Raw genomic sequence first — 8,491 nt, forward strand, 5'->3', positions numbered from 1 at the left:
ACCCGGGGCAAGGCAAGTAATTTGTGCCCCCTAACCCGTGGATTTGCGCCCCCTAACCCTAACCCCCAGATGTTGCGCCCGGTGCGGCCAGCCCCCCCTGCACCCCCCACGCTACGCCACTGAATTTATGAACAACAGTATTTCTCCAAGTCCTTGGATGAAACTGACTGGCATTTGGGTGAGGAGAAAACAGATCACACTTGAGGAGATACTCAAAGAAACGATTGACTAGCTACTGAACGCCATTGGGTTATTCTTAAATGCTATTTCATACGTTCAGAGCTAGATGGTGCTGGTGGGACCTTTTTCTCCCAATGATATGTAAAATTTGTTCAAGGAATGTAAACGGGCTCATAAAATGCTGTGAAGAGGAGACAGATATGGAATGTTATTAAAACAGAGAGTTTCGTGATAGAGGTGCTGCAGGAAAACCAGAAAAAACGTGGTCTGATTGATTCTTCAATCATTTAAAAGTTGCAGTGCCTGGGTTTTTCTTATTAAAATATCTCCCAGGAGTTTGCAGGTTGTTTAGTGTCATCTGAATACTTTTGAATACTTGGTTGTTGCTTTTTAATCTTTTTACAATTCATTTTAATATTTGCGTCCATATTTTTGTAAACAGAGATTTATTTATTTTTTACAATCAAGTGCTCTTTACATTTTGCTAAATAAACATGAAAGGGGATTTCCTATTCTCCTATATCTGCCTCTGTTGAAACTCTATTTTGCTTTGTTGAAACTCCGTATTTGATATTAGCATTGCTGCTCAGCCGATGTGTATGAACTCTTCCTAACCTCTTCTAACAGAGAAGAAACAGGTTGTTTTTAAGTAGGAAAGAGACCTAGAATGGAATGCAATAACTGATAAGCAACCTAGCACCAAGAAAGGAATGCGAGGGGGTGCACTGATAGGCAAACTTAAGCCACTAGTATGACTGATATATTATCCACGGATAATGAAAGCAATGTTGCTATGCACCTGTTTGAATACAGCATAGCAATTAATCAACAAGGTACTGAAAAATAAGAATAGATAACTGCATATTAGTATAATGAGAGGGTGGGGTGGGTTTAGAGCATGTTACAAACACTTTCCTAATTCTCTCCCCAGGGATGCTTGCCTTGTGTCATCATTACATTACATTTATATTATTATATGATATGATATTATTATATTATATTATTATATTATATATGTTTTGCTCATAACATTATTATCTTGTGAACGATGTGAGAGGACCTCTTCTGAGGAAAGAAGGGCAGCATCGTCCTGCTCAGACCCTACATTTGTATCATTCTTTCCTCCCACACTATGAGCAAAACAAGGTACTGACATTTACTAAAAACAAATGTGTCTGAGTCACAGTATTTCATGGAAAACTCCAAAGGTGTTTCCCATCCCTTGACATTTTGCATCACCTAACTGAGTTCGCCTTAACTGCAAAGGTAGACAAAGTTTTGCATACTGTTTTTAAAACTGTAGAACCCCAAATGTATCAGTCATCCAAGCATATCAAAAGTACTTCCTGTTTTTTTAACTTCAATCAAAACATCTACCTTCTTGTTCCATTTACCTATGACCTTAAAACCTATGTCATATATTTATGTCAGTATTCCTGCCCCCAGCAATTAGGAAACCAATCCTAATGATAATTGAGCATAGTTCCTAATTGTTCATACTGCCTGACTTGACCGTCAATTTAATATTGTTAATTTATTTGTTCAAATGTAAAATAGCCATGAAAACCATCTGGACATTCAAATTTGTTTAGACCACCTTCTGATATCCATTATCCACCTTCAACCCATGCTTGCAAACCAAAGGACTTTCCATAAATATATATATTTGTTTCATTCAATTTTTCTGTAATGATTTCCATAAATTTCTGGAATACTGCAACACTTACACTGTTCAAACGTATATACCTCTAGGTTTTAACTGTTACACGCTTAGAAAACTTCTTGAAGCATGTATTTAGACTGTTGAATTAAAAATAAACCCAAGTGGGAGACAGAAAACACTGGTTATTTCACATTTGTGGACACTGGTTGTAATAAAACCTAAGTGCCCCAGGTCCTATTCTACAGAGCAAGTCCAGATGGATACCATGGTCAATGGTATGAAGAGCTGAAGAGAGATGAAGAAGCAGTAGCAAGGTCCCACTTCCCCTGTCCTGCTCTGTGCAAAGACTGAGACCAAGGCTAACTCTGTCCCATGGCCAGGCCTGAACCCAGATTGGAAAGGATAATCCATTTCATCCCACAATGCTTGCACTTGCCCAACCACAGCTACAGTGGTGCCCCGCAGGACGAATGCCTCGCAAGACGAAAAACCCGCTAGACGAAAGGGTTTTCTGAGGCGCTTCACAAGACGAATTTCCCTATGGGCTTGCTTCGCAAGACGAAAACGTCTTGCGAGTCTTGCGAGTTTTTTCCCCTCCCCCCTTTTTCTAAGCCGCTAAGCCGCTAATAGCCGCTAAGCCACTAATAGTCCTAATCCACTAAGCCGCTAATAGGGGTGCTTCGCAAGATGAAAAAACCACAAGACGAAGAGACTCGCGGAACGAATTAATTTCGTCTTGCGAGGCACCACTGTATCTTCCTCCAAAAGGTGTGATTTTGAATGTGATGAGCTTGCTGCTGCCTTTGTCCAAACTTTTATTTTATTTTATTTAACAAAGCTTATACCCAGCTTGATTGTAATAAAACCTCAAAACAGTTTATGGAAAAAGACTGATATTTATAACAACTTCCTGGTTGGGCATCTAGAACACTAAGCATCCTGGAGGCTGATAATTGGTGAGTTATGTTATCCTATTTGGGCATGCTATGGTGGCTTTATTCAAGCCTGTAGGGATTTCTATGTATTTCCTGATTACAGTGGTACCTTCATTCTCAAACGCCTTGGTACTCAAACCCTGAAAACCCGGAAGTAAGAATTCCAGTTTTCGAACATTTTTCAAAAGCCGAACATCCAATATGGTTGTTGGCTATTATTTCCTGGGTGCCTACACCAATCAGAAGCTGCCCCTTGGTTTTTGAACGTTTGGAAGTCAAACGGACTTCCAGAATGGATTAACTTTGGCGCTTTTGTTTTTGCTATTTATTTTGCTTTTTTGTTTTTGAGGCTTTTTTGGTTAATTTGTTTTTGTGACTGTGTGGAACCCAGTTCAGCTACTGATTGATTGATTGATTGATTGATTGTGTGACTGTGGAAATGGATAAAAGCCCCCTATCCAAACAGTGACTATCATCAGTACAGTTAAGGGGGAAAAATAAATTTTAATTTTTATCATCTACAATACTGTCTTATTTATTTTATAGTACAGTACATTGATTATTGCTTTCATTTTATAGATCAATGGTCCTGTTAGATAGTAAAATCCATGTTAAATTGCTGTTCTAGGGATTTTTTAAAAAAGTCTGGAACAGAGTAATCCGTTTTGCATTGCTTTCTATAGGAAAGCACGCCTTGGTTTTGGAACACTTTGGTTTTGGAACAGACTTCTGGAACGGATTAAGTTTGAGAGCCAACGTACCACTATATTATGTTTTACAGCAACCATTGATTGGATTTGACAGGAGTGCCTGGAGTACTCTGGTCCATGGGGTCACGAAGAGTTGGAAACGACTAAACGACTAAACAACAACAATAACAGTTCCTTCATCTATTCAATTATACCCTAACTGTTCTTCATTGTTAGTGGGTTAGTCTGTGTGGTGCAGTGGCGTAGCATGGGTTGTCAGCACCCGGGGCAAGGCAAGTAATTTGCGCCCCCTAACCCATGGATTTGCACCCCCTAACCCGCGGATTTGCCCTAACCCCAGATGTTGCGCCCGGTGCGGCCGGGCCCCCCTGCACCCCCCACGCTACGCCACTGGTGTGGTGCATGAATCACTGCCTTGGCATCTTCAGATAGCCCAATTCAAAGGTAGTCTGGTAGATAACTGCTGCATTCCAATAACATCTGGAAATCTTTTTGTAACCTGTGAGAAATCTGCTTTATCAATCCTACTGTCATTAGGCTTTTTTTAAAAAAAATCATTTTAAGGATTTGAAAACATATCATCCTAATACAGGTTTCACATCACTAAAAAGTCTGAATGTTGGTATTTCTCTGTGTGTTTATCAGAGATAGATGTTTGGCCCTGTGCAATGGGGGAAACCTTAAAAGAAGAAACCCCACAATTATGCCCTACCAAGGGGCCTCTAAATAATTCGATTCATTGATGAAAAAATAACAGCAATAGGAAAAGCTGTAACGCATGACAGAAACACAACTTAAATAAGGAAAGTCGACATAGGAAGAGGTGGAGCAATGGCTGAAATAGTTAATTTGTACTGCAGCAAGCTATGTATCTGGAGGTAAGTGATAATGCGATGTTTAAGAAATGAGTGTGGCATGGTGATAGCAGAAAGGCATCACGTGTAACAGGCTTCTGTGTACAGATAAAATGAGGTCCTCGGCAAGGAATCACAAGGAAAATTCTCAGAAAGCCTAATGTTAGTCTACGACACACACTCTCGAATGGAGGACAACACTTCATCAGACCGCAGTATCACACAACTCTGGGCATAGTAAGAATCTTACCTGTTAGCTGTCCTGATCAAGTCCTTTAGTAAGGCCCATGCTGTGTTGGAATAACATATCTGCTATTGCTATACAGTGTTAGATTATTAGAATAGAGAGTGATGCACTGCACAGAAGAGTTGCGTTAGTAAATACAAGAGCATCGAAAAGGCAGCTTATGTCTGCCTTCTCTTGGGTTTAATGAAAGGGGGGATGTGTGAGTGTATAAAAGCCCTTTTAAGTACAGCCAGGCTCTCCAAACCATGAATTTATGCAATAAAATAAAATAATCAGTAATCTGGTTGGCTAAGGAATGTCCTCTACAGCCTATCAAATTCTCTGCTTCAGGTGCTATCTGTGCAACACAGTGGGCTAGATGTTTATTAGTGGGAAGGCAATTCACCTGTTGCTTGAGTGTCAATTTTAAATATTTTTGGTATGCTCTTTGGCCGTATCAGGATGGTCAACTAGCCTTCATCCTTTCCATTTTTCCTGAATAGTAGCTGGAAACAATGTTGAGTTGCCACAACTGTATTCTTATTCTTGTGCGTTCTGCAGATGTGTGCACCGTGCTTCCTTGTACAGTTATATGGCATACCCATACAAAATGTTTTGCTTTCTTTAAATTCCTGCATGTTTGCCCCAAGGCTGAACAGAAATCTCCACTGGCATGTTGCAATGCACATCTTTTGCAAATCTGTGAGATTTGCTTTCTTGCTCGTGCCCTTTCTCTCTCTCTCTCTCTCTCTCTCTCTGTGTGTGTGTGTGTGTGTCTGTGTGTCTGTGTGTGTTGTTGTTTTTGCTACAGTCTGGGCATTTTCACCCTTGCTTCTCCATTGCATGACATTGACATTTTGGTTATTGTCGTTAAGCAATTTTCCTGAATTGCAGCCTGAAACACTTGAGTCAGCACCGCTGAATTCTTCTGCAGTTGGGTGCTTGTTTATTTTGTTTCTTTGTGCAGATAAGTGGCATGCTGGTACAAAATGATTTTGCTTTGTGGGGATTCCTGCATATTTTCCCTATTCTTTACAGGTGTAGCTGCAGCACAGGGGTGATGTCTTTTAGGTAGAACTTGGTAAGGCATTGGAATGTGTCTGTGAATGTTCTCTAAACACACTTCTCACCAGCATGCCCTTCCTGTTTCTAGTTCATTGGCTTATCCTGACAACTAGATATGCGCTGTTTTAAATGCTAGTATTTCTTTATGCTTCTCAGTAAGATGTTAATCTTGTGTTTAAATACTAAGCGACAGTTCAACCGATTTGTTTTCTTAAAAGATCAGCTCCTGATACAAAGCCTTACTCAAGCTTACTCTTTGAGTACCCTTTGTCAAGTAGCTGGTTACATTTTTTTTTTTAAAAAAAAAAATCACTTTCTGAGAAACTGTTTCTAGGCGTTGCCAAAAACCAGCTTCCTGTTCCTTATCTAAAATTACCCCACCCATTTCCCCTGCCGTCATAAGCACCGAAGCCTCAAATTTAAAAACTGCTGCATTCTTTTCTCCCCCAATTCTGCTCTCCTTAGATTTTTTTTAAGATTACGTAGGTGTTTTCCATTTTGCCTTTGAAATATCTTCTTACTGATTGCAAAACGAAAAAAGGATATGTCTCAAGATGCTGAAGATGTTGATTCATATTGTGCCATGGGCATGCAGCTGATGTCTCAAACATTTTCTGAGTCCTGATAAAACAACCTTTTGAAAGTTTGTATAGGTTTGGGCCAGCCGGAGATGTTTTGCTGCTGTATGCAAAATAGACCGCCCCTGTCCCCACAACAATGCCCACCTCCTACAGATCTGGGTCCCCACCATGCTCCCTCTATGCCCCTGCTATGTCACCTATGCTGCTGCCAGCCCCATCACCACAGCTGTACCCAGGCCTGCGCTCAGGCTGCTGCCACGATGCAGCAGCAGTGGCAAGAGGGCAGTGGCAACGGGCAGTGGTGATGGCCATGTGGCTGTGTTGGTGGTGTGGGTCAAACCGCAGCAGAGCTGTCAGCCGCGCAATGGCGGGGCTATGGAGGGGGTCAGGGGTCGCACACACACACTTTGTAACACACACACACTTTGTAACCTCTGCGAATGTCAAAGTTTGAGGCCTTGTTCTGCTATGATGTTGCAAGTCTGTTGTGGTGTTGTGAACCTAGTACTGCTAGGTTCTGAGGGGAGAGAGAGACGATTGCTTTGAGAATTTATTAGAAACGTTCGGCATCAGAAGCATTCATGCTGATTCGTCTGGGCAACAGCAAACTCTTGATTGTCTAGCAGTCCCAGTCAGCTGGGAGATAACGGTCAGCATTATTATTTTATTTATTGAATTTCTATCCTGCCCTTCCTTCCGAAGGAGCCCTGTGTAGGGAGATGATCAAAATTTGTCCCTTGAAGAGGTGGAAAGAAGGAAGCTGATAAGGGAGGCTTGAGGGGAAATGACCCAAGAGAAAAGTTGACTAAAATAGCTGAGGTCTGAACATTAAAACCCAATATTTAGTTTATACCTGCCTAATGAAGACCAAAAGCTGGTGGCTGAGTCAGCCTAGGGTCTGATGGACTTACCAGAAGAAGGTTGCACAAGTAGGTCTTTGAAAGTTGGCCAAACTGTCCAACCAGCCAGAAGTACAACCGGATGAGCTTTGGAGCTTTGAGGCAGATTGTCCCCAGTGACGGGACTGGTTTGTGGGAGTATTTGGCTGGGGTAGAGATTTAAGGACACTTAGAAGCTAGTGTCAGCAACAGTGTTTCTTGAGCCTTCAGAACCTCTCAACAAGTACCTTTAAGACCCCAATGTAAATAACAGTATTTCCTTACGTGCATAAAAAGGTAAAAGTAAAGGGACCCCTGACCATTAGCTCCAGTCGTGACCAACTCTGGGGATGCGGCGCTCATCTCGTTTTATTGGCCGAGGGAGCCAGCGTACAGCTTCCAGGTCATGTGGCCAGCATGGCTAAGCTGCTTCTGGCAAAACAGAGCAGCACACGAAAACACCGTTTACCTTCCTGCCGGAGCGGTACCTATTTATCTACTTGCACTTTGACGTCCTTTCAAACTGCTAGGTTGGTAGGAGCGGGGATTCAAACCGCCGACCTTCTGATCAGCAAGCCCTAGGCTCAGTGGTTTAACCCACAGCACCATCTGGGACCCCGGGTCTCCTTACGTGCATAGCAGCTCTTTAATAGATCAAGCATCTTAGCGAAGCGTTTGTCCTGTCCCTAGTGTTAGCATTCATCACACACCTAAGCTTACTTATCTGCTAGGAGATTTTGAAAACATTCTGAGTGGATTTCTGGCAGCGGTAAAAATAAAGTAGCACAAATGCCTAAACTTGGCATGGCACAGGATGGTGCAGAGCCACGGAGAATAAGCCTTTGAAGGAAGATTTCATAAGGAAATCACGGTACCTCCGGAGAAAATTTCTGGTGTGCTTAGTGCCATCTTAAATGACAAGATAATAAAAGGTAAATAATAATATCCAGATGGCTAAGGGGTATATGTTGAGAGACAGAATGGACATCAAAGTGGGAGACAGAGGAAAGAAATGAAACAGAAAATGCAAACTCGTATCATTTGGGGTTGTGGAAGTTATAGTTTATTTGCTCATCTTTCATTTCACCTTTCATTTCCTCCATGAAAATGATATCTTAGGAGATTCGTCATGTGCAAAGTGCTAGGCTGGAAAAATCTAGACTTCAATGTGCTTTAATTATATAATCCCTCATTGTCTGCACAAATATTCACTGTGACTTCTAACATGCATGTAATCTAATAATTTGATTATATCTAAGTTCTTACTCATTTAAGCTATTTGTTTGAAATCAACTTTAATGAAATAAAAGTTCTTACTAATTCTATTTTATTAAAGTTTATTGCTTTTAAAACAAACACAAACAAACACAGCTTAAATATTTGTTTTAAGCAAATGATG

The sequence above is a fragment of the Podarcis cretensis genome, assembly GCF_951804945.1.
Source record: "Podarcis cretensis genome assembly, chromosome: 6".
NCBI classification, from domain to species: domain Eukaryota; kingdom Metazoa; phylum Chordata; class Lepidosauria; order Squamata; family Lacertidae; genus Podarcis; species Podarcis cretensis.